This window comes from Dermacentor albipictus, chromosome 3, assembly GCF_038994185.2.
Source record: "Dermacentor albipictus isolate Rhodes 1998 colony chromosome 3, USDA_Dalb.pri_finalv2, whole genome shotgun sequence".
Classification (NCBI taxonomy): Eukaryota; Metazoa; Arthropoda; class Arachnida; order Ixodida; family Ixodidae; genus Dermacentor; species Dermacentor albipictus.
In genome coordinates this window covers 1,342,873-1,369,207 of record NC_091823.1, presented here as the reverse complement: position 1 = coordinate 1,369,207, position 26,335 = coordinate 1,342,873, and the positions used below count along the sequence as shown (strand labels likewise).

At 48.9% G+C, this 26,335-nt stretch overlaps 1 protein-coding gene across 6 annotated transcripts in view; it reads left to right on the top strand.

Moving 5' to 3' along the window:
- LOC135919922 (gastrula zinc finger protein XlCGF49.1-like) overlaps nt 1–26,335 on the top strand; it is a 53,902-nt gene that overhangs the window by 12,333 nt on the left and 15,234 nt on the right. The window contains exons 2-3 of one of the 6 annotated variants that reach the window (XR_011512598.1): nt 13,309–13,469; nt 21,892–22,051. The exons of 2 other annotated variants lie outside the window; for them this stretch is intronic. The gene's annotated coding sequence lies outside the window, so the exon portion shown is untranslated. Of the gene's footprint in view, nt 1–13,308; nt 13,470–21,887; nt 22,052–26,335 lie in introns of those variants that run through there. 3 more of the 6 variants (XR_011512599.1, XM_070534935.1, XM_070534936.1) reach the window with 3 other exon arrangements.

The following is a 26,335-nucleotide window of genomic DNA, read 5'->3' as shown; positions in this document are numbered from 1 at the left end:
ATAGGTAAAGGCGGAATTTCGCTGTATCCCAAATGATGGCAAGGCATTACTATTCAGTCGTAGAATAATTGCCTTCCGCTTTCGACAACAACCGGCTAGCCTAAGCTATCATCCTTTCAAGCCCTCCTTTCGTCTGGACTAGGACGACACCGAGGCCTAGGCTAGTGGCGTCAGTGTAGATTTCAGTGTTGGCGTCCTCGTCGAAGTGCGCAAGTACCGGTGGCGATTGCATACGTCGTTTTTGTTCTTGAAATTCGTCGGCCTGCGGCGTTTCCCACTTGAACTCGGCATCACATCTAGTTAGATGTGTCAGCGGCTCAGCGATGTGTGAAAAGTCCTTGACAAAGCGCCTGTAGTAGGCACACAGGCCAAGAACCTACGCAGTGTTTTCTTGTCGATGGACTGCGGGAATTTTGCGATGGCAGCTGTCTTCTGTGGGTCGAGGCGGACTCCATATTTGCTGATGACATGGCCAAGAAACAGAAGCTCATCGCAAGTGAAAGGCACTTTTCCGGCTTCATAGTGAGTCCTGGTGACTTGATGGCCTCTAGTACTGTCGCAAGCCGCCTAAGGTGGTCGTCGAAATTTCGGGCAAGGACGACGACGTCATTCAAGTAAATAAGACAGGTCTGCCACTACAATCCTGTTAACACCATGTCCATCACGCGCTGGAATGTTGCAGGCGCCGAGCACAGTCTGAACGGCATGACCTTGAACTCATAGAGGCCGCCTGGAGTGATGAAGGCGGTCTTTTCGCGATCTTCCTCGTCGACTTCTATTTGGCAGTAGCTAGACTTGAGGTCCATCGGCGAGAAGTATTTAGCGTTGCAGAGCTGATTAAATGCGTCGTCTATCCGTGGAAAGCGTATACGTCCTTCTTTGTGACCCTGTTCAGTCGACAATAATCGACGCAGAAACCTATGGTTCCGTCCTTTTTCTTGACCAAGACTACAGGAGATGCCTACGGGCTTTTAGGCAACTTTTGGACAGCCGTCGCGCAGCATTTTGTCGACTTGTTCCCTAATAGCATCACGTCTTCACGTCGAAACTCGGTAAGGGCTCTGGTGGAGTAGTCGACCGCACTCTTAGCTTATTATGCGATCTTTTGTGACTGGTGGTCACTTCACTCCTTGTATCGTCGAAGCAGACTTCTGAGCTGTTGCTGCTTAATCACGGGCAGACGTGGATTTATGTCGAAGTCTTCTTCGGGAACTATGGCCGTCGGGGTAGATGCGGCAGAATCTGAGAGGACAAACGCATTGCTGTTTTCCCGAATTTCCTCGATGTATGCGTTCGTCATGCCCTTGTTGATGTGCTTGAACTCCTGGCTGAAGTTGGTTAGCATCACTTTCATTTTCCCTCCGTGCAGTCGAGCGATCTCTCTTGCGACGCAAATTTCACGGTCGAGCAGCAGACGTTGGTCACCCTCGATGACGCCCCCTACGTCTGCGGGTGTTTCGATGCTGATGGAAATAACGATGCTGGAGCGAGGCGCGATGCTCACTTGATCTTCGAGCACACTCAATGCGTGGTGACTACGAGAACTCTCCGGCGGTATCACTTGATCTTCCGACAGTGTTATCGACTGCGACTTCAGGTCAATGATTGCGCCGTGTTGGTTCAGGAAGTTCATGTTGAGAATGACGTCTCGTGATCACTAATGGAGGATAACAGAAGGTGGGTGGGTAAGTCCGGTCATGAACGGTAATTCTTGGCGTGAAGATTCCAGTCGGCGTTATGAGGTGTCCTCCAGCGGTCCGATTTTGAGGACATTCCCTTGTGTTAACTTTCTTACTGGGCATCGATGGGTCCACTCATGACGCAGTAGTCGGCTCCTGTGTCCACTAAGGCGGTTACTGCGTGACCGTCGAGAAGCGCGTCGAGGTCGGCGGTTCTTTGTCGTGCGTTGCAGTTTGGTCCTGGCGTCGGATCATGGCTGCGTCGTGTTGACCTGTGGTTGGAACGTCGCATCGTCAGGTCTTCTTTTGTCGGCGTATTCTTTGCTTCTAGGCGTCGTCGGTATAGCGGCGTCTCGTTTATATGTCGTCGAGATGGTCTTTTCGGCGTCTTCGTCGGCGGCGGAGGATCTTCGTCACTTCGACGAACAGCAACCGCACCTCCATTGCTTGCCGGATGACCGGAGGTTAGCGAAAGCCAGGGCGCTTTATAAGCGCGCCACCCGCCTTCGACCCCAGCCGCCTATGTAGACGCAGAGCTGAGCGACGCGGCTCTCAGTTAGCTAGTTAACTAGTTAAAAGTTAACTAGTTAACAAGTTAGCTACTTAGTTAACCCCACTGTGTAGCAGAAGACGGGGCCATCAGTTAGCGCTGTGTAAGCCTCATAAGTTCTATAACGTCACCAAGGCCTATGGTGTCCCTGGCAATGCCTGATAATTTTTCAACACTCTAAACATGGCTGTACCCTTAATGACGTTGGGTTGTCTCACGGGCAACGCCCCTGCTTTAGGGCACACGACAGCGAGCTCTAGCTACACTTGCGATAAGAAAAGCCGCGGTTGAAAACTGTGTGACAGTGCTGATCTCTTTGGGTGCACAAAAATATCTGACAAGATAATTTGACAGCAGTAACTCTGAAAGTTTAGTACATTTTTCGTTCCGTCTGTCGCAGCTATTATTAATTCATACCACAGTCTACAAACATCAAAACTTCATTGGCCCCACCAATGATTTGATTTTACTCCTTAAACGCGAGGGTGCTAGCCACGGGGCAACCAAAGACCATTTTTAGGCCCATAAAGATGCAAAAACGTTTAATGTGAAGTAGTTCTGCTAAGCTAGCTTCACTCAAAAGCATTGGCCAGTTTACTGTGGCGGCCTGTCCAGACATTCTTGGCACGCTCTGCTGCGTCGCAGGTCTCACCGCTGCCTTTGTCAGTTGCTCCGCTGAGGACTGAGGGCCTGTGCATAATAGCAAGTCATGAGGGTGGCTGTGGCCAAATACTGCACCAGGAAGTCCTGTTCTGTTGAGGGAGTGTCTTAGGGGGCCTTCCCAATTTGGTTGCACCTATACACCAGAACACCGTGAATTCAAAGGGCGCCGCCATATTGATGAGCGCCGGTCGCGCCATCTATCCCAAGCGCCGCGAAGTAGCAGGCCTGGGCTGACACGCCGGGAGATGCGACCCGGCGCGAAAGTGAAACTTGGGCTTTTTAGCTGGGCGGAAGGCGTGTTTCGCGTTTTTTCTAACCTGTCATTTTCGCTGTCTGGATTCAATCAAACTTCAAGACCTCATGCAAGTCCGCAATGGCCGCACTGCGTGCTGTGCAGACTGCAGAAGCGAATACATCGGGTAGGTACGCTATTACGTTTGTACAAACCGCGCGCTATATGCTAGAATACGTGTGAGCTTTTTGGCACGTAATCAGTGAAGGAATTTACAGCACTGTGTTGGTGCCATATATTATGAAAGCACGCAGAACACTGTCATCTGCACTTTCAGTTTGGTCTTGTTTGTCAAGGTCTCTACTGGGTTGGCCGCGTTTGGCAACCAACTGGCGAGGTCGTTTGACTGCCTGGTTAGCAGACGCCTGCCCTTCACCACCTGCACATTGAAAACAAAATAGATGTTATAGTAAGAAGGGCTGTAGTTCTTTCCCATGCCATCACTGTTGCGAAGATATAAAGTCCTCTCAAAATGAAACAGAAAATACACCAGGCCAATTGTATCCTGCAACCACTTAAGAGTACAACATTCAGAACAAAAGCCTACAGCACTCGAACAAGCAGCATATGATGCTAAACCTGCACTCATTGGAAAATGAGGTACTACCGTAGTTATAATGTTCAACTACATGTGCATTCAGAGCCCGTATAACAGGGCGAGCATGACAGATGCAGGTGTTGTACAGTTGCACAAACCATGACAGGGCACGTAAAATTACCATACTTAAAGCTGCATCATCAGGACCCCTTTGGTACAAGACAACAACCGCACCTGCATTCCAAGAAATTAGCCCCACCAACTGCAGCTACCTGGTACCAGACCTGTTTCGCTTGTGCGAGGCCATCGGATTGTTGGCGCTCCCTTAGAAAAGAAAACAGTAAAAAAAAACTAGTGAGAACGATCAAAATTTTGTTACAATATACAAGAATAATTAAGCACCTTATTTTGCTCGCCATATGAACGGAAATATTTTGCGCTTTGCCCCGCATAACAGCCCGCACGCAGTTGAAAGCTCGGTAGGCTCAAATGAATTCGTTACGAATGACACCTGCAACACCAGCTCGCAAAGGTAGGTGCGCTGCAAGAACACCTTCGGCGACGAGTAGTCGTCGTTTACGTTTTTGTGGACGCATGCTACGTGACGAGCAGACTTCGGTTTACTTTCATTAGCAATAACGCTCACCAGCAAGGCCTACAACTTGTCGTTCACGCTTAATGGTCATTCCGTGCACCAACTGCAAGTATCGCTAACCGCAAACTCAACTATTCCGCTTAACCGTCGGGAGCTCTGCCTGAATGAAAACACGAAAAGGCTTGCCTTTTTGTTATAGCCAAGGCGAAGCACCGGCGCGGGATTCTGCTCTGTAGGCTTGTTGCCCAGAAAGTGCTCGGAGCAAACCTGCGTGTTACACGTATACGTTCGTAGGGCGCAAAGTTGAACGTGGCACCAAAATATACACAGATCGAATACTCACTCGTGCATTTTCACTGGGTTGGTAGTTCTTCCTATTCACTGCAGCTATCCACCGGTGGCGCAGCTTGGCATTCTTCGTTGCGGATGGAAATCGGCGCAGGCTGAAAACACCGCACCGGCACGATTCCCTACGTGTGTTGTGCTCTTCGCAAACAGCGCTAAGCGACCTGCTCTTTTTCCGCTGGTTGTTTAGGCATCCAAACACGACACAATGATGCCCAGATGACTTCTTCAACTTTGGATCCGTGTGAACGGGCACATTTCCGCACTTTGGAGCCCTAGAGCTGGCGCTTGCCATGTCTACTGGTCGCCGGCGAACACACTTTGGCAGCCCAGTACAAAATTGCGCCGGTCGACCGGGCAACCCGGGTGCGAGAGTATGCGTTCGCTTAGTCTGGGTGCGAGACTAGCGTGTTCTGGTCTATAGCCCCGCTGGCTCTCGACACCTGTTTTTACCTATATCAGGGGCCATTCCAAGCCTGAAAATGTAGTGTCCTGTACGAGGATTCCAACTTGGGACCTTGAGCATAGAAACCTGATCTTCTACCTCTACTCCACGTCGCTATACTTAAAGGACGAAACTGTGTTTTGAGGGCCTGTAACTATGACGGACTAGTGCCAACATACGGTCGGCACCTGAGGCGAACACGCGCGCGACCGACTTCCTCCGCGGTGAACAAAGCATTCTTCAGGACAGTGTGACGTAACTAATTGAGCAAAGGAATCATTCCTATACACTTTCTCATTTAGAACAATCTTTGTCCATCTTTAGAAGAATTTGAGCCTTGCAAAGATACAGTGCGCCATGACATGTCGTTCCTTTTGTATATGTAACAAGGAGTGATGATGCCGATGTTCAGCTCGTTCAACACCTTCACCGACTTCTCGCTGTCCCACACTTTGTACCTCGGCGATGCTATACCTACACATGTTAGGCGCTCCTGGCGGGTAACGGAAATACAAATCCCTTTCATTTTGCTGTGAGGCCTGTAGCTACCTCCAAATCTTGGGAGTCTTCCCTTGCGGTGCGTCCGCCGGATTTGAATGGCTGCTTTATACGTGCCGTTTATACCTGAGCATCAGGTACATCTGGTTTACAGCTAAATATTGCTGCGATAACTTGCATTAATTTACAAGTATACTTAATGACGCAGAAACGGTTGGGCATCGAACCGCGCTGGTCGTGTTCCATCTGGCTGACCGCTACAGCGTCTACCGCTGTAGCACAGGCGCAGCCCGCCGGGTGAGTCAGTCGTGATGGCGAAGTCTGCTGGGTCTCGGTGGAACGGTGACCACTGGTCACGAGGCCATGCCATCACGCGCGGCGCCACGTCTACGCTGAAAAAGCGCTCGCTCTATGCCCAGTAGCAACAGCTGATCGCCGACTATGCAGGGGGCAGCGATAATGGCGTTGCCGGCGGGACAACTTCCCCGGGCGCTGCCTGGCACTTGAAAACCTGTACGGCAGGCTCCTTTAGGCACACCGAAAGTGTTTTGTCGCAACACCGCTTGCCGAGCCGGGAGTCGTGAAGCGTTGTGCGGCGGCTTGTCCCGGAAGTATGCTGCACTTACATAGCTAGATAATATTGCGCCAGTAACAAATTGTGGTTTCCCGCGTTTTATGGGGTTGTGTTGCCTTTTCATGTCTATATTAAGGACGTTTGTCTTAATCTGAAGCCGTATGCGATATTCTTTTTTCTTACGTAAGCCGTTTTCTCACTCACCAGTGATTTGCGCCACTCATGTTGGCGACGCTGTCGGCGCGGCGATGGCAAATTCTTCGTGTCCACCCAAAGAACTAACACGCCGAGGATGACGAGGCCGCCTTTGACGAAGATAGGTCCACCTATCGAAACGTTGGCCAGCCTGTCTGAGGTACTTCAACCCTGTTTTAAAAAAAGTTTATACCACAGTGTGCCATTCCATCTGCCAGCCCCTTTCTTGTTTTCGGCTTCCTTAGGTATTTTACGGCACAAGAGGCAGGTATTTAGTATTTAAAAAACAAAAAAAAGATGCCGAGTTCCCGTGCAGGCCAAGTGTCGCTGCAAAGCAGCGAAGCACCGACGTCCGGCGGGACAAAGCAGCTTGTCTTCAGTCGAGTACGCTTGATGCGTTACCCGGTTCCTGAATATATAGATCAGGGCTCGGGCACGTTGACAGTGAGAATGCGCGTGACGGAGGCCACTCGCATTCAAGTCGTGTTCTGCAAACGCTCAGTCCATCGAGCTAAAGATGTCTCGAAGTACAGCCAACGTAGCGACTGCTTATCACCAATAAAAGGTGGCGGCCGTAAATATAATGGCGACAATAGTGAACAGTGACCGCCAGATACTCTCGTTCAGCCTTGACGACGACATATTCGGCGTTGGCATGACGTGACCAGGACGGTACCGAGGCACATTCGTCGGCGGGCACTTCCATAGGCGCAGAAAATACAACTGCCCTGGAAGTGAGTTTAATTTCGGTAAATGGCTATTCGCGTTCCGGTGATCAGTTAACAAGACGGCGCTTGTCCTGTATCGGTCTCCTGCTCGTGATTGTCGTTGTTGGCGCTGCTCTTTCCTAGTTCAATACCTACATCCTTCTGCGGCAGGGAAGTGAGCGGGTAGCCAAAGTTCTGCTCGAAACGCCTCGAATTCGAACGCAGCCCTAAAGAACAGAGTGCTACAGTGGTCCTATGAACTCTAGGGTTTGGCATGCAAAAACCACGATTTGTTTATGAGGCACGCCGTAGTGGGTGACTGCGGATTAACATTAAGCACCCGGGGATGTTAACGCTCCCCAATGCATGGGTCACGGACGTTGTTGCATTTGATCGCCCCCCTTGAAATGTGGTCACCCCGACCGGGATTTGACCCCTCGTGCTTAGCAGCGCAACACAATAGCCATTAAGCCACCGCGGTGGGTGACAGTGGCCCTGGTAAGCCACAGGCCTAAAGCACTACAGTACTTTACGCTGTGAAGCCTGGTGGTACTATCGGTGAGATTCATAACGTTGCCAATATTACGGTGGTTTAAGGATCACAGTAGCCTCAGCGCAGGATAAAAAAGACTAAGTAACGAAACGTACCAACTAAAAAGACCGGCCCACACTCCTGAAACCAGCGTTCGGTTTTCTATACGTGACGGCCTGCTGTGTCAAACCAACTACTCAGCGAGTGGAGCTCGCTTCGTCCTTGTGCCAGAAAGTCATCGAAGTGACGTGCCACGCACGATGACGCAACATCTGGCTATCTGGGATTCGCCCGCACGCTGCAGCGTGTCCAGAAGTGTTTCTACTGGCCGCAGATGCGTCACAAAACAAAGCAATACGTGGTCAGCTGCGATAAATGCCAACGTGACAAGCGATCTTCAACCACTCCATCAGGCCACCTCCGCTCACTGATTCCTCCGCATACACACTTTGAACAAGTCGGTATCGATTTCCTTGGCCCTTTTCCACAGTCACCAAACAACAACCGATAAGTGATCGTCTTCGTTTGTCATCTTGCTGAGCACGCAGTAACAGCAGCAATACCCTCATCCACCGCTGCTTGCGTCGTAGCTTTCTTGCTGCGTTTCGTTATTCTACGTCATGGCCCACCTCGCGTGGTCGTAAGAGACCCCAGTAGGCAGTTCGTCGTCCACGCTGTAGAAGAGCTGCTTCGTCTGTGCTATGTACATTTCCGACACTCAACACCGCATCGTCCACAGACCAGCGGCCTTGTTTAACGGATGAACCGGACGCTGTTTGAACATGCTGGCCACAAGAACAGGGAAGGCGCCATGCCATTCATCACGTATGCGTATATAACAGCGAAGCATGAAACAACTGACTACAGCCCTTCCTACCTTCTTTATGCCCGATCGCCACGGACCTTCCTTGACACCATTCTATACCGTTTTCTCTGTGTAAGTTCAATCGCCAGGACACTCTGCCTTGTCGAAGAATCCCGACGAATAGCGCGTCCTTGCACGGTGGCATCGCAAAACCGCTCAAAGCAGCGGTAGGACAGCATTGATCATTCAGTTTCTTTTGAACAAAGTGATTTAGTGTGTCTTCGGACCCCACAGCGCAGGCGCGGCCTGTGCCGCAAGTTTATGTATGTTTATATGGACGATCGACTAGCTTAATTGTGGTCTCCGGAATTCTATTGCGGTGTTCTCCCGCTAGGTGCGTGTAGGTAGACACTTCACAAGTCGGTACCCAAACCGACATCCCTGTAATATGTCTGACGGGTCTGTCGTGAAAGTTGTGCCAACTGTTGTCGCGCTACTCGTACAAAATCGCGGCGTCTGTTCGTACCGGACTACAAACTTCCTTGGAATTTTTATTCCTGCTGAAAAAAAACGACCAATAAACAATTAAGATGCTTCAAACTACGTTTATTGAAGAGGCACTGAACCGTATACGTCTTTTTGAGTAGTTTGGGCGATTCGAAGAGGGCAAATGTGCGCGGAAGGCCATCCTTCCGTGTTGGCCGACCTTCCGCCAGTCAAGTTAAAGCAGTAGAAGCTCTTGTGAGCGGCATTGGGGTATGTGATGATGTATGAGACGTGTTGACTACGTCCTGCGTCCTGGTCACAAAGGCGTTGTAGCCGTAACATCCACTCAGATCGCCGACGGAGACGCCCTAGTCGCCCCTTCTTCCCGCGGTACTTCTCGTGGAATTCTCTTTGCCACCTGTCTCGTCCGGTTTTCACGTGGCCGCGCCCTTCTGTCTGCTTGCAACACCACCCCAGATGCTGTGATGCTGCCCAAAGCGATGACTGTAGTAACCCTCGCCGACACTCAACCTATCTCTATAGTCACGCTTTTCTTTTCTTCATCGCCAGCACCAACCTCAGGTTTGGATGATTCTTCCCTTCCTTCAGCAGTTCTTGGTTCTGACCTAACAGCTGCTCAGTCCGAAGCCTTACTGGTGGTCTTGGCGAAGCACAAAGCCGGTTTCGATGGCTGTTCTTCTGTGTTGAGCCAAACTTCTGCGGCTACACACCGCATCGAAACCGATGGTTCCGCTATAATACGACGACGCCTCTATCGTGTATCGCCGTCCGAACGAAAGGTCATTGAACAACAGGTTGCTGACATGTTTGCGCGGAAGATAATACGACCTTCATCTAGCCCATTGGCTTCTCCCGTGTTTCTGGTAAAGAAAAAAGATGGCTCCGTTCGCTTCTGCGTCGATAATCGAGCGCTCAATAACAACACATGCAAGGACGTATATCCAATACCTCGAATTGACGACGCTTTGGACACACTACAAGGGGCGGAGTATTTCTCCAGCCTTGATCTTCGATCAGGATATTGGCAAATTCCGATGAACGAGATGAACAAAGAGAAGACCGCATTCGCTACACCAGACGGATTTTATGAAATTAACGTGGTGCCTTCAGGCCTTTGTAACGCTCCCGCCATATTTGAGCGTATGATAGACAACGTACTTCGTGGTCTAAAATGGCAGATCTGCCCCTGTTATCTGGACGATATTGTCATCTTTTCGTCTGACTTCAGCCAACATCTTGATCGATTAGACGAAGTTCTCAAGTTCCTTGAAAATGCTGGTCTCCAGATCATTACAAAAACATGCAAATTTGCAAGCAAGACAATAAACGTATTGCACCACGTCGTCTCAAAAGATGGCATCCAGCCAGACCCCTAAAGGATTCGTGCTGTTCTCCAGTTTCCTCGGCTTGGCGTCATATTTTCGTCGATTTATACGCAACTTCGCTGCAATAGCAGCTCCTCAACACAAGCTACTGGTTACGGGTGCCTCTTCCACATGGACTAACGACTGCGAGTCGGCTTTTCAAGCTCTTAAGCAACATCTTACTTCGGGACCAGTGCTTCGCCACTTCGATAATCGAGCCCCCACCATACTTCATACTGACGCAAGCGTGCAAGGTATTGGCGCAGTACTTCTGCTACGTAATGCAGCCTCTAAAGAGAAAGTCAAAGCATGTGCCAGCCGAACACTTTCTCCAGCTGAGCGGAACTACACCATTACAGAGCAAGAGTGCCTGGTTATCGTTAGGCCGATTCAGAAATTTCGCCCATACCTTTACGGCCGCCACTTCACCATCGTCGCCGACCATCATGCTCTGTGTTGGCTGTCGTCAATGAAAAACATGTCAGGACGCTTAGGACGTTGGATACTCCGCTTACATGAATATAACGTTACAGTAACGTACAAGTCTGGAAAAAATCATCATGATGCAGACGCATTGTCTCGCTGCCCCTTCTCGCTCTCGCTCTCTACCGGTAACGCGCCGTCGCCTTCCCCACCACGTCGTTCCGATGCTACGCCTGCCTCACACCAGCTCTCGATAACGCCCCTGGACCAACTTACGCTTCCATCACGCTATGATTTCGTCTTGCTTCAGTGGGCCGACTCCTACTTTCGAACTCATGGATCGCCTTAGTGGGTTCGCCGAACCACCCAACAGCCGCTTGTGACGCCAACTTCGACAATTCCGCCTTCAAGGTGGCGTGCTGCACCGCTACGTTTGCCACCCAACAGGTCACCGGTGGGTACCAGTTCTACCTCGCTGCCTTCGCCTGCGAGTATGAGAGGCACCTTACGACGATATATCGGCTGGCCACTTAGGCTTCCACAAGGCTTACGACCGCATCAAGACCCGCTGCTCTGGCCTGGCCTATCCACAACGGTGGCCAAATACATTGCCTCTTGTGCGTCATGTCAGCACCGCAAACGCTCGACATCCCCTCCTGCCAGTTTACTACAACCTCTCCCTTGACCGGACGTACCTTTTGAATTTGTTGGTATTGATTTATATGGTCCCTTGCCGTTGACACCCTCCGGTCACCGTTGGATTTTCACTTCGGTCGACCATTTACCAAAATATGCCGAGACTGCCCCTCTGCGATCCGGTACCGCTTCTGAGGTCGCCGACTTTTTCTTGCGCTCCATCGTCTTGCGCCACGGGGCTCCTCGCGTTCTTCTCAGTGACCGTGGCGAGGCGTTCATTTCCCAAGTTCTCGAGGAAGTTCTTCGGGCCGCTGATACCGTTCACAAATCTACTTCAACCTATCATCCGCAAACCAATGGCCTTACTGAGCGCTTCCACCGTACGCTGTCTCAAATTATTTCCATCTAGATCCGTCCTGACCAGACTGTCTGGGATAAAATTTTTCCTTTTGTGACATTTGCATATAATACTGCTATTCAACGGACTACACTGTAATATAATTTACACCCTGAAAGGTGAAAAAGGGTGTAAATGTGTCTATAACTGACCCCCTTAGGGTGTTATCTATATAACGGACACCCGATGGGTGTGAGTTATAGACACATTTACACCCTTTTTCACTTTTCAGGGTGTAAATTATTTTACAGTGTACCGGGTACAGCCCTTTCTTCCTTGTGTATGGACGATCTCTTTCCACCATATTCGACAGAGAATTCCTTTTAGCGCGTTCTTCGCCTAACGCGTCCCTTCCAGAAGATTTTGCTGCCCGAGTTGCACATTGCCGTCAAATCGCCCGGCAAAGGGCAGAAGCTACCCAAGCTGAGCACAAATGTCGCTGGGACAACAAACGCCGGGACCTCCGTTTTCACCATGGAGACCAAGTCCTGCTTTGGACTCCAGTCCGCACTGCAGGCCTCTGTGAGAAGTTCCTTCAACGCTACCCATACACCGTTGTGCAGCAAACATCTGCAATGAACTATCTCGTCCGCCCAGACACACCGTGACTGACCGGCGCCGCCGGAATGCCTAAATTGTTCGCGTCTCATGGATGAAGCCCTTCACTCCCCGTTTAGGTAATCTCTAATCTGCGGCCAGGCTGGCTGCTTCCATGATGGGGGGCAGTTGGTGTAAGCACTATTAACGTACTTCGTCGTTTCATTTGTACATAGCGATCATCATCTTCCCTGTTCTACTTCGCGCGTGAGCTGGGGCGTTCCCTTCTTTGGAATAAGAAGCGCTGTATATATATATTATGCATTGAAGATGTAGGGTTGTGCGCCTTTTTGTTTTTAGTTTTATATATACCTGTATATATGAACGAGAAGAAAGGGCGTTAACCGAGGGGCCCGATTTTTATTAAATAAATCGTAAGAAGCGAACAAAGACACCAAAGACAACACAAGGGAGATTACTTGTACTCATTGAAATAAAGAAATTATAAATTAATGTAAGTGAAAGTGGATGAAGAAAGAACTTGCCGCAGGTGGGGAACGATCCCACGTCTTCGCATTACGCGTGCGATGCTCTACTAATTGAGCTACCGCCGGGGCTACATTGAGCTACAATTGAGCTACATTCTGGGGTATGTATGTGTTACCAATAGAACTAACCCTGGGCGTGTTAACCAGCGCCACCACTCACGAACCTTGGCGGCGGATGTGGAACGTCTTTCTCCCGCAGGCGTCACGAGTACGGGACTTTTCTGGGTGAAGGGTTAACTCGCGGGGTTAGTTCTGCGAAATCTGTGGGATCGTTCCCCACCTGCGGCAAGTTGTTTCTTCGTCCACTTTAATTTCCACTAATTTATCGTTTCTTTATTCCATTTATTAAGCACCAGTAATTTCCCCAACGTTGACCTTGGTGTGAGTGTTGGCTTCTTATGATATGACTATATGTTGTTACGCTAAAGCTACAGGAAGACCGGAGGAGGAGGAGAACGAAGTGCGCTTGTCTTTGCAGCGGCTCGGCGTCGGCGCGGTCGAGTGGCCGCACGCGACAGTGACGCTGCTGCAGAGGCAGGGTTCCTTCCGGGGCAGCCTGAGCCAGGCGTCGCCTTTCAAGAGACAGCTGTCCGTGCGGCTCAACGGGCTTGCCGCTGACGCGATTTTCCGGAGGGGTAGGTTGGTACTCGGGGCGAAGCTTGCGGCTGCGGCGCTGGCTGGCGTGGTGGTGGTGCGTGTGTGCCGTTGTGCGGAGGACGAGATCTTCGTGCACAAGGCTACAGGGCCGTGGCAGCTCTGCCGCCGACACCGAGCCGCAGCGCCCACTTCGTTCTCCTCTTCCTGCGTTCTTCGTGTAGCTTTAGCGTAACACTATATATATATATATATATATATATATATATATGTTCCCGTTACGTACGTTTTCCCAGCGCCAACGTTCGCAATTGAGAACACAAACAAATGACCGAATAGACTTATGCTCATCTTTTACCGGTTCATAGGTTCCCGGAAAACACGAAAACACGATTTTTCGGCACGAATGTTCAGCACGTCGCCAAACTGAGACCGTATGATACGCTTCCCGTCCACTAGATCCAATGTAAACAAGAAAATGCGCGATCGAGAACAGTATAAGACTACCCGCCGCGGCAGCAGCTTCACCGCCATACTCGCCCACCCGTCTCACGTATAAACGCCTGCGCGCACTCAGTTGCTCATTTCGGTACCGGTAAATCTCCGTCCATCGCACGCGGCATTCACAGCTATGACCGTCAATTCTATTGCGATCTTCGCCTACCCGTTTCACAGCGCGTGCTGCCGTCGGAAGCGTAGCGCACGCTTTTAATATGCGGTAACCGAAACGCGACGCCCTTCCCTGCTGCAGACTGCAATTGTGTTATAAGTTTTCCGGCTGCTAGATCCCGTGTGAACAAGGTCGAAAACAGTGTATGGCCGCCCGTCTCACGTGAAAACGACGGCACGGTCAGTTTCCGGTACCGGCAAATCTCCGCCCATCGCACGCGGCATTCACAGCTATCACCGTCAATCCTATTGCGATAATCATCTTCACCTATCTGCTCTACAGACATCATGCTTATTAATTTAGTTAGCAAGTGAACGTTTGCAATTTGATACGGCCGTTAAAAGTACTATCCTTACTTCGTATGGCTGTCTGCTAATTAGCTATCGCAAACGATGCTTCGCCTTTCGGGCGAAACTGCGTCTTTTCTTTTTTAATCAGTCCCTAGGAACTACTACTATTCCAAATATCTGGAAGATAAGCAAACACGTCCCGGTGAACCAACCAGGCTATCAATCAAACTACCGCCCCATATATTCTCAACGAGTATAAGGTGTAAACTACTATAGAGCACATGCATGTAGCTCACAGGTAGCTTTACGTCTTGACTACCTTTTCTCTCTTACTCAACATGGCTTCAGGCGTTCCCTTTCGTGCGAGACACAACTGTATGAATTTACTTTTCCTTTTTTTTAACCAATATCGTCTATCTCGACGTGTCAAAAGTATTCGTTCCCCACCAACGCCTAATGGTTGAAGTATCATGCACTTTCCTTAACCTCTTCGTATTTTCCTGGATTGATTGTTTCCTAACCAATCGCCTTCAGTTCACCGCCATCGGGAACCATAATTCAGCAGCCAGCGATATACCATCAGGAGATCCACGGTGCTTCGTTCTCGCCCCTCTGTTATTCTTAATTTTCACCAACGACATTTCCGAAACGATTTCATTATCCAAACGCCCATTTGATTATTACTATTCTTTACCGCCGCATTTCCAGTAACGACCAGCACATTCTGCAGGCCGACCTACAAAAATAGAGCGACCCCGATAGCTGATTAAAGTAACCGAGTCTAAATTTGTCGCACAAGCACTCTAACCATTAGTTTTCTTATAGCCTCTGAGCTCGACACTCCTTTCTTCTAGTCACGCCGATAGCTTGGCATCATCATCTCAATAGATCTGTCGTGGGCTGCTGATATTCGACGACACACCGCTGATACCAACAAGTGACGTCGCTACATCAAGCGACCCTTTCTTTCTGTCCCGCATCTTTCACGCAACTAGCTTATGAAACTTTCTGCACTGACCTGTACAGTACCCAGGGGAGCCAGGATAACTTCATTCGAAGTAGTAATGAACCGGTTGCAGGGACTCCTTCTTTAACTAGCGATGAGGTTAGAAGGGCTTTGCGAGACATGAAACGGGGAAAAGCGACAGGAGAAGATGGAGTAACAGTCGATTTAATTTTGGAGGACACATATTGCTTGAAAAACTGGCGGCTCTCTATACGAAGTGTCTATCGACTTCAAGGGTCGCAGAGAACTGGAAGAATACAAACATTATACTAATCCACAAAAAGGGAGACGTTAAAGTCTGAAATAAATGAAATTATAGGCCCATTAGCCTACTCCCAGTATTATATAAAATATTCGCCAATTTCTAATAGAATAAGGGCAGCACTCGACTTTAGTCAACCAAGAGAACAGGCTGGCTTCAGGAAGGGACACTCTGCAATGGATCACATCGATGTCATTAATCAGGTTATCGAGAAATCCGCGGAGTACAATAATCCTCTCTATATGGCTTTCATAGATTACGAAAAAGCATTTGATTCAGTAGAGATACCAGCAGTCATAGAGGCATCACGTTATGAAATTAAGGAGCACAGGCCGCTTATGTAGATATATTGGAAGATATCTACAGAGATTCCACAGCTACCATAATTCTCCACAAGAAAAGTAAGAAGAGCCTATAAAGAAAGGGATCAGACAAGGCGACACAATCTCTCCAATGCTATTCACTACGTGCTTGGAAGAAGTATTCAAGCCATTAAACTGCATGGGAAGGCTTAGGAGTAAGGATTGACGGCGACTATCTCAGCTTCCTTCGGTTGGCAGATGACATTGTCCTGTTCAGTAGCACTGGAGACGAGTTACAACAAACGATTGAGAACCTTAACAGAGAGAGCGTAAAGGTGTGGTTGAAGATTAATATGCAGAAGCCAAAGATAATGATGAATAGCCGGGTAAGGTAACGAGAGTTCAGTATCGCCAGTCAGCCTCTAGAGTCTGTGAAGGAGCACGTTTACCTAGGTCAATTACTCACACAGAACCGTGATCATAAGAAGGAAATATTCAGAAGAATGAAAATGGGTTGGAGCGCATACGGCAGACATTGTCAGCTCGTGACTGGAAGCTTGCCATTATCATTGAAATTGAAGGTGTGCAATCAGTGCATTTTAACGGTGCTGACATTTGGGGCAGAAACTGACAAAGAAGCTTGCAAGAACAACTTAAAGACCGCACAAAGGGCAATGGAACGAAGGATGCTAGGCATAACGTTAAGAGACAGAAAGAGAGCGTTTTGGATCACAGAGCAAACTGCTATAGCAGATATTATAATTTAGATTAAGAGAAAAAGTGGAGTTGCGCTAGTCATGTTATACGTGGGTTGGATAACCGTTGGGCCATTAGGGTTACAGATTGGGTGCCAAGAGAAGCGAAGCGTAGTCGAGGACGGCAGAACACTCGATGGGGCGATAAAATTGGCAAATTCGCGGGTGCTAGTTGGAATCGGTTGGCGCAGGCCAAGGGTAATTGGAGATCGCAGGGACAGGCCTTCGTCCTGCAGTGGACACAATATAGGCTGATGATGTTGATGATCTCAATCTCGCCCGCGCGAAATGGATGGCAGTGCGGCAGAAGCGCGCTGTCTTCCGCCGTGCGTGAAGCACCCATCGTCTTACTCATAATGGCAAAGCATTTAGCGCACTTCAAAAACACAGGTACGTGACAGAGACACAGGACAGCGCTAACTTTCAACTGACGTTTATAGAACAACAGAGGCAGATATATAGCGAAGCAGGTATGAAAGATACAAAATATACAAAAATACAAAATCACACCCTATGCACACGCACGCCATTACCGTCCAGGAACGCTATTTCCTTCTCAGAAAGATTAACTGATGATGTACTAACACAGTCTGCTCCGTTTTTGTTTTCAAATCAGCCCGGCTTCGATTATTTCACGCATGCAGTGGTTTTTGCTTCTGGCCTCCACTTTGCATGCGCCGAACATTGGCTTGCACGTTTTGCTGGGACAATCATGCAATGTTCAGAAACGTTCCCGTCCCTCGGTTTTGCAACATTTCGCTTACGTTCTGCAAGCCTTTCATCGAGGCATCTGCAAGTTCGCCCTATATATACCCGACCACATGTTAGTGAAATACGGTAAACCACCCCTTGCGAGCACTCCATAAACTTATTTCTATGCTTCACTTTACATCCCCTTGATTGTTTGAGTAAAGGGTCCGTCAGCTTACACAATTCTGATAGCTTGCCTGGGGTAGAGAATGTCAACTTCACATTTGCCTTATTGGCAACCCCCTTCAGCCTATGGAAGATACCGTGCATGTAGGGACCCACCGCCGTCTTTTCCCTTCCCGTGGAGTGTTCGCCGCGGCTCTTCTTGCGATTCACCAAGCCTTCCGCCACGGAAACAAGCACATCTTTGGTATAACTAGCCACAGAAAGCCGACTGGCTTGCTCGCTCAGGCTGATGGGTACACTTTCAAACAAAAGTACACCATTTGGGGTGTATATCTGCAACACAACAATAATCGTCCTCTGCCTTGCTTGCGTTTCCTTTCTTGAAAACGCCGCGCCCGCTACTTTCCTGTCCGGAATCCTATGTCATGCTGACAACGGGCTTGCCGTTCGTTACTGCGAAGTACCGGGCTCGGAGCGTTAAAGAAAGGAAATGCGGACAAGACAGATTACCTTTATCGTTGTTTGGTAAGATACAACCCAAAGGGTGTAATTTTGTTTTAGAGTGTAACATGACAGGAAATTATTTTTTCATGGCATTGGTGAAGCACATGTTCACGATTGCCCGTTTAACAAGCTTCGAGTGGGAGGATGAATACGAAAGGAGTGGTTTGTTAGCCCTAAGGTAGTAGTACCAGCTTATGTGGGTTTCTGCGAAAATTAACTTTAAATCTAAAAATTGCAATTTTTTATCAGCTGGTAGTTCATAGGTCAAATCATGTGGCTTAAAACAGTGCCTAAAAAGTCTTAAAAAGAATGTGATGTCCTGTCTAACGCTAGCTATGGTGTTGTCTGTTAAAATTTTAAAAATCATCAATAAATCTGAATACCTTTAAAACTTTAAAATATTGTAGATGGGTGGCTACCGTCTTGTCATGGTGAGCCAAAAAGAAATCGCTAAGAGCCGGCGCTAGGCAAGACCCTATGCAAACACCGCCTTTCTGTAAATATACACCATAATTCCATCCCGCATAGGTCGAGTTTAGATAAAATGTAATAGTTCCATGAACCCTGCCACTGATACACCAGCACCATGTTGAAACGCGACAGACCCAAAGCAATCGATGCTGTCTTCCACACAAGCAAGCAACTGGTCATGAGGGAGCGAATAATACAGATCTTTTACGTCTACAGACGTGGCAGTCAGGCGCTTGGCGGAATTATCTGATAAAACTTATGAAACGTACGAAAGATACAAAAATACGTAAGATAAATCACACTCTTCGCATGCGCACGCCATTACTGTCCAGGAACGCAATTTCCTTGTCAGAAAGGTCAACTGACGATGTACCAACACAGTCTGCTCCCTGCTTTCCCACCCGGATCATAAAACGGCGCCCTCGAACAGTCTCCATCTGCATTATCCAGAACGAAATAAAGGAAATAAAGAAAAACATCGCGATCGAGCTAGTGCGTTATCTGCCGCACCCCGACCGAAGTAACAGCATAGAGAAAGAAATAAAACAAGAGCGAGCACTCCCTAGAGCCCAGTGGCCGAATTGACTGCAGGGCACCAAGCCGTCTGCTTTAATACCTGAACCACACTTCCGGTTTCGGTTTTGTGCACGCGCGTTTTGTATACTACAGTAAAAGCTCGTTAATTCGAACCGCAAGGGGAAGCCGCTTGAGTTCGAATTAACGAAAGTTCGAACTAACGAAAGTGAAGGAGAGCAACAGTACACTGCGATTTGGAAGCAGTAGGGCATGTAAGAAAGTGATGGCGTTTGCTGCGGGCACACGCCAACTCCAAGTCGAAGCTCTGGGTCCGACCGTGCTCCACCACCGATATCCACCGAAACGAACGTTAGCCGAGGCTTAACACCGTCACAATGAATCGCGATGGCCGATACCTCCTAATCTGAAAACAGAGGTGCACAACCGATGAAGACTGCCGAGACAAAGACGCTGAACATGTGAAGGTGGCGAAGGCCCTGATTCTTTGGTTCTTGATTGCAAGCGCAGCTGCGACGTTCTTGATTCGCTGTGTTTTGGCGCTTGCCGTGCCATCTCCGCACAACATTAGCAGCTGTACAAGATTTGTTAAGCCTCCGAGATTCGCAACGGGCAAGTAGTCTCGGAGGTTACGTAGAACGGAGAGGCGGCAGCCGCCGCTGGCTTCTGGTTGACCCCGCACAGGTTAGATTTTTTTCCGATTTTGCCTTCTCTCGCCGTTCTCTCCGTTTCGAAGGCAATACAGCCTTGTGTGTAGGCAGTAGGCGTGTTTCTCTGGCCGTGTGCCAGGCGAGCGTAGTTCGAATTATCCGTGAGGGAACCTTCTCGCGTTCGAATTAACGAACTTTTTTATACATAGACTTCTGTGGAGCTTGGCCGGACCAAATCGTACAGTTCGAATTATCCATAAATTCGAATTAATGAAGTTCGAATTAACGAGCTTTCACTGTAGTTGGTACGCGTCACGCCGGCTGCGCTGGTTTACGTCTTTTTTTCTTCTACAGCTCAACCGCGCGCGGTCTTCGTGCGAAATCGTGTTATAGTTAAGTAACATTGATTGCGAACGATCTTTACTAGGCTCCATGGCGTGGTCTGTGAGAAGTGACGCGCTTTTTAGCACTCGCAAGACGGTAGAAAAAAGTGCGAATCGACGCAAAACTCGGGCTAGAAACGTGCTTCGCCACGGCCAGGGCTCAATACTACCCAAGCTGGTACTACCCAGATAACGTTTCGCGCGCCGCCACCAGGCGCCGCTGCTATACCTCAAACTCCAGCCAACGCCTCCTTTAAAAAGATGCCTGCCGCGTGCGCTGAAAACCTGCTGCCCTTACCTTTCCCTCCTTCCTCCGTTCCGCGTGAGGCGGTAGCGAGCGATCCTTGCGGTGGTCGCTTGCAACACATGCGCGCATGCGCACATCGGCGCATAGCAGCGCGGCCGGCGCGGCCGCCGCTACCGCCGCGACACCACACCGCCCCAGTCCCCTTGGCGGAGATAGGGACGTAAGTGGCGCCATCTCTTGACAACTGACCGCAACTCAAGGCGCGACGGCTACAATGGGTAAGCGAGCGACGCCGCAGGCATCTTTCTAGAGGAGGCGTTGCTCCAGCGCAAGACGCCCATATGCCAGTCACTATTTTTGCAGTGAACTACTGCACATCTATTCAGTCCACATGATTCAGTCCGTCATGACTGCTGCACAGTTCCACTTCCGACAGCTGATCGCACAAAAGTGAGGTAGAAGCGGTAATATTTTCGTATTCGTGCGCTGTCGCCGAAAGCGCCATCTCGTTTCTCTAGAACAATCTGCTCCGCGAAAAAGGTCGATAGTCGCCGATGCGAGACGCGGACGGCGTATGCGGCGTCCGTCGGCGATCCGCGGCTGCAGCCAGCGCGAGATGCGACATGCTGCATTATGCGCCGGCACCTAGAATGCACCGCGTCTCTCCGCTGTTGGCGGCGCGACGAGAGGTTCATTGGAGGGATCGCCAGCCGTTTGTGCGCAGGCGCGAGTAAGAGCGGGCGCGAGAGAAAAAAAATCTGTGGGCCTTTTTTTTTTGCTCCTTGAATATTGGAAGTGGGCTCCAGCTCTCGAAAAGCTGGCGCCACCGTCGGCGTGACGTGGCATGAGGGATCACGTGGACACAGTGGCCGCGTCGGCTGCTTGCACTGCCGTTCTGATTATGGGGAGGTTTTCCCGCATTTCGCATCTGCTTGACAGCATTTGAAATCACTATAATAGGCAGTGGCTGCTTTTGGAGGCGTGCAGCAGGATAGGCTACTGCTCGGTGCCGCAGTGCCGGATGTACGCAACGGAGCCTGGTGTCGGCCTTATTCACACGTAGCCGGAGGACATGAAGGTGCGTGAAGCTTGGCTAGCGAAACTTAGAACCGGCAAACAGCTGTCGGCTACAACACGGGTATGCAGCCAGCACAGACGCGAGGAAGATTTCTGCTACGGCATCGGGACAGCTATGCTCGGTGAGTAGCAGAAAACGTGCACCGAGACGCTCGCCCACCCCCGCTAATGTCATGACGCTTTCTTTGGTCTATGAGCTTTTTGATGATAGATTCTCGCAAGTACACTGGAATGGACAGGGAGCGGTAAGAAGCACATTTAAAGAATGCATGGCACATGGTCATGTTTGTGTTATGAATTAATGTACTGGATTACGAAAAAAAAGCAGCGGAAAATCGCACGCCGAGAAGACCGATGTTTAAGATGACGTACGGTTTACTGACAAGAAGCGAAGTTCAAAGCATAAGGCATTCTTTTTTTATTCTTTTCCATTCAGGTAGCCCCTGGCTGCACGTGCTCGTGAGCACGCGCTCCCTCCAGGAAGGAGGCGCTCGTTCTTCTTCGATCGGGGACTGTGCTGAGATTCAACACACTCCCGGCCGCCAAATCACTCGTTCACCTCGAGCGAATAAAGTTTTTGTATTGGTCTGGTGGTAATAACTCCTTGCTGTTGTTGAATCTTGCAAGAGCGGACATGGCCATCAACACCCTTGTAGTCTTCAAGAGCCCTTGCGAGTTTCCACATTTGTCGAGATAATTTCTCGGCGTGGACTATGATCATGATGATGTCTCGTCTTTATTTCGTTGGTGGGTCTCCCATGAGAAAAGTGCGCTGATCGAAGTTGCAGCAGATATTATTTCGTCCACCTCTTCCATAGTTCTCAGCTAAGCGTTTCCTGTAGGCGTGTCGTCAGACAGCTTCCGTGTGCGTAAAATCCACTGACACGTCGTTGCTGCCCTGTGGTAGCGTCATTAGTCTCCGTCCTATGGGGAGATCTGCTGGTGTTAATGCACCACGTTCTTCGCTGTCCGACTCAACGTAGGTGAGAGGCCTCCAGTTCACGACCGCTTCGACTTCCGTAAGCACAGACGTCAGTTCTTCAAAGTTAAGTCGAGCTTTGCCGAGAACCTTTCTCAGCTGAAGCTTGATCGTCCTGACCAGACGCTCCCACCAGCCGCTCCACCATGGTGCGCTGGGAAGAATAATCCTCCAAGTGATACTCTTCTGGTTCAAGTATGCCGTTACGTTCTCTTGGAAAAGCAATTTGTAAAGCTTCCCTAAGTCTTTTAACGTCTTCTTAAATGTTCTTGCGTTGCCTGAATAATCACGCGATGTAGACCCCTTCGCGTTACAAAACGTCGTAAAGGCATGAGGAATGTCTCTGAGGTCATGCTGGAAGCCAGTTCCAGGTGCACTGCTCATGATGTGGCACACACGAAGAGCGCCATGTAACGTTTTGTTTCTCCGGCTTGAGTCACAACAAATAGTGGTCCTGCGAAGTCAACTCCAGTGACTTCCAATGGGTTCGCCGGCCTTACACAATGGCGTGCTATAGGAGCAGCTGGAGCTTCACCAGGACCAATTCTGAAATGTCTGCACGTACAGCAGCCGTGTATGATTTTCTTCACTAATGTTCTTGCCCGGCAGACACAATAGTGCTCTCGCAACTGTGACAGGGTGTCTCTTACGCTTCCGTGTAGTATTTCGCAGTGTGCTCGCATTGTCAGTAACGTAGAAAAGTGATGATCGTGCGGGAGGATGACTGGGTGTTTTACCTCCTCAGATGCATCAACGTGCAACAGGCACCCGCCCACCCGGAGGATGCTGTCGGCATCCAAGAACGGGTTGAGGTCTTTGATGCGAGAGGTTGTCTTTGCTGATGTACCTGTTGAAATCGAACTTATATCTTCGCTGAAGGCTTGCTGCTGTACATGTCTGATCCAATATTTTTCTGCTTCAGTGATCTCTTCGGCTACTAGAAAACCAGTGTGTGCTCTGTTTTTGAATTGCCAGTGTTTGATAAATTTTGCCGTGACCCTGAGCAGCTTTTCGATTCTGCTGTAGCTGTCAATGCCCAGAATCGATGTCGACTTTGTCGCACTGGAGATCGCAACGTGAACGACAGTCATTTCACAGATTATTCTATCGTCGGTGCTGATACGTTCTGGGGATTGTAGTGGCCATCTGTCTTCTGACTCGCCTAGCGAGTCTCGTCTATGTAGCCACGTACGGTTATACAATAATTTGTCCATTGAAACTCGACGTGTCAGTTGGTCAGCAGGATTCGGCTGTCCTGGACAATACTTCCACATAGAAGGATCGTTTTTCTTCCTGATCTGTTTCACTCTGTTCGACACGAATTGCTTCCACTTCGTTGCGTCACCTTTTATTCATGACAAGGTAATTGTGGAATGCGACCACATTGTCCAGTGGATCTCAAAGTCAGTGAAGGCACTTGAGACGTAATTAAGTAGCCTTGCTCCGATCAAGGCTCCTAGAAACTCCAGCCTTGGCAGTGTCATTGTCTTGATAGGTGCCACACGTGCTTTTGCGATCAACTCGAGCCTCGCTGAGCAGCTCGGTACGATGTAGAGCGCTGCACCATATGCCGAAGGGCTTGAGTCGCAAAATACCAGAGCCTGCATCACTCGGGGCGATTTGGTTCCGCTGCCAAGATAACCTGGTATGGAAATATTCTGCAAGACTGGCTCACCCATTCATGCCATTCTTGCAGATCCTGAGGTAGCTGTTCATCTCAGCCTATTTATTCCACGTGTCCACAATTTCTGGAAGATCTTGATGGCAATGGTGAACGGCGCAACAAATCCGATTGGGTCGAATATCCGTGAAGCAGCTTGAAGAACGAACCGCTTGGTGTCATCTTTTTTTTTCATAAATTCGAGAAGGCCCCTCAAAGAAAAAGTGAAAGTATCCCTGTACGGTTTCCATGTGATTCCAAGTACCTTCACGCTTGTCTCTTGGAGGACAGCCAGTTCTTTGCCTCCCTACTGTTCCTCATGCTCCAGTGCGGTAATCAGACCATCTGAGTTGGTCGCCCATTTTCTTAGCATCATTCCTGCCTCCTGCATAATCTCTTTGGCTTCGCGGCAGATGTGAAATGCTTCTTCATCTGACTCTGCTCCAACCAATTAATCATTACGTAGAATGACTCGCTGAGAAGTATCGCGGTACTGGCTTTGCTTGAAGGCATACTCTTTAGGTGATGGAGTATAGTTGCCGTCAGTAGGAATGGGCTACATGGGGCTCCGAATGGCACTCGCGTCATCCTCCACTCTTTAATCTCCTCTTCGGAGAAACGCAGTGCTTTTCTTTTTTTACAAACCAGAGGAATCGAAAGGCATCTCTATCCTTCTCTGCTATTGAGATTTCAAGGAATGCTTTTTGAATGTCGGCTAGCAGAGCTTTACGGTGTGTTCTGAAGCATAATAGTGCATGTCATAGTAGTGCATGTCATTACTGCATGTCTGGAACAGAAATTTTGACTGCATCAGAAATTGAACAAGCACAATTTTGCAAGATAAAATGCGAGAGGTGCGACATATACACTGTAATGGTTTGTGACTACAGAACACATGCAAATGTACACGGTTCTTAAGCAGCATTGTAAATAAATATTGTTACTCTCCGTAAAATTGATGTCTGCGTAACTACAATGCATGTCAATAGCTTAAGTATCATTAAGATCACAAATGAGAACATTTGTGCGCTTGTTTATACACTAGAAGGAATCAGACTGCTGGTTTCACAAGCAAATAGATGAAAAACATGAAGCTATAAGTAATGATGCATTCTTTTCGTGCATGAACGGGATGCACCGCTTCACTACTGCAAAAATGTCCTGAGGTAACCCAAACTGAAAAGCAAGAACATTTGGAACCAAAAGGTACGAAATATGAGTGAATTATCATGTGTGCAACTGTTTAATACATTTAATTCAGTACATTAGCTTTATAATTTATCAAAGGGTTATTCAGTTCTGTGAACGAAAGAAGTTACCGGCGGACTTGAAAAAAAAAATACATTGATAAGGCTACTCAGTCACCCATGGCTACGGCTACAACGAGATGAAAAATGTGACGCGCGTTCCGATATCTCTTTCGTGAATGTGTGTATAATGAAGGCCTCATAACTGAAAGTTTATTTCGGAAACAGCTACGGAGGGTCCTGACTGCCCATACGTAATGCAGCATCTAGTTCGCTAACTTGCCTCCGCCTGTAAGTTAACGAGACGAATATATTACATAGCGATTGAAGTTAAACGATTGATGTAAAGTGACTCACCGGTATTGCTGTCCCCAGTCGCAGCAGGACCTGGCTCCCATTTCAATGCAGACGTGTTCCACATAGCTCACGACTGAAACCTAGCTTTCGGGCTTACACCCCAAGTTAAATAACGCAAGATATCAAAGCGCAATAAACTGGTTTTAGCACAAAATAACCAACCGATGTACGAACGAAAGAATCCGTATCTGCCGTGCACGCGAACACACCAGTAAAAATCTTAAATTTAGGCCAGAGGTCACGTGGGAGGTCGATGACGCTGAACGCTATTTTGCGTTTAAAATGGCAAAAAACAACAAAGTTGGTAATAAAGAGTACAATTTAAAATTAGGAATGATAATTTTGTACTCTTTGTCATGTAATAAAAACGCTTCGTTTATTGTTAAAGAAAGTTTGTAGGTCAAAATTGCGCTTACTACGGCGCGTCTAGCGGGAAATAATGCGCTCAGTGGGGAACCTTTTTAATTGGTCTACTATGCCTGTTTCTTTAGCAGCGCCACGCGGTCGATTTTTTAGCCCTCTGTGGCCATTTGTTGAACTTGAGAGCGTTAGGGGCCTGGGCCTGTGAGCATCTGCCGCGGCGATGAAGCGCTCAGTGAAAGAGAGATCGGGTGGAGAGGACGCCCGGGGGCCGCCACTCA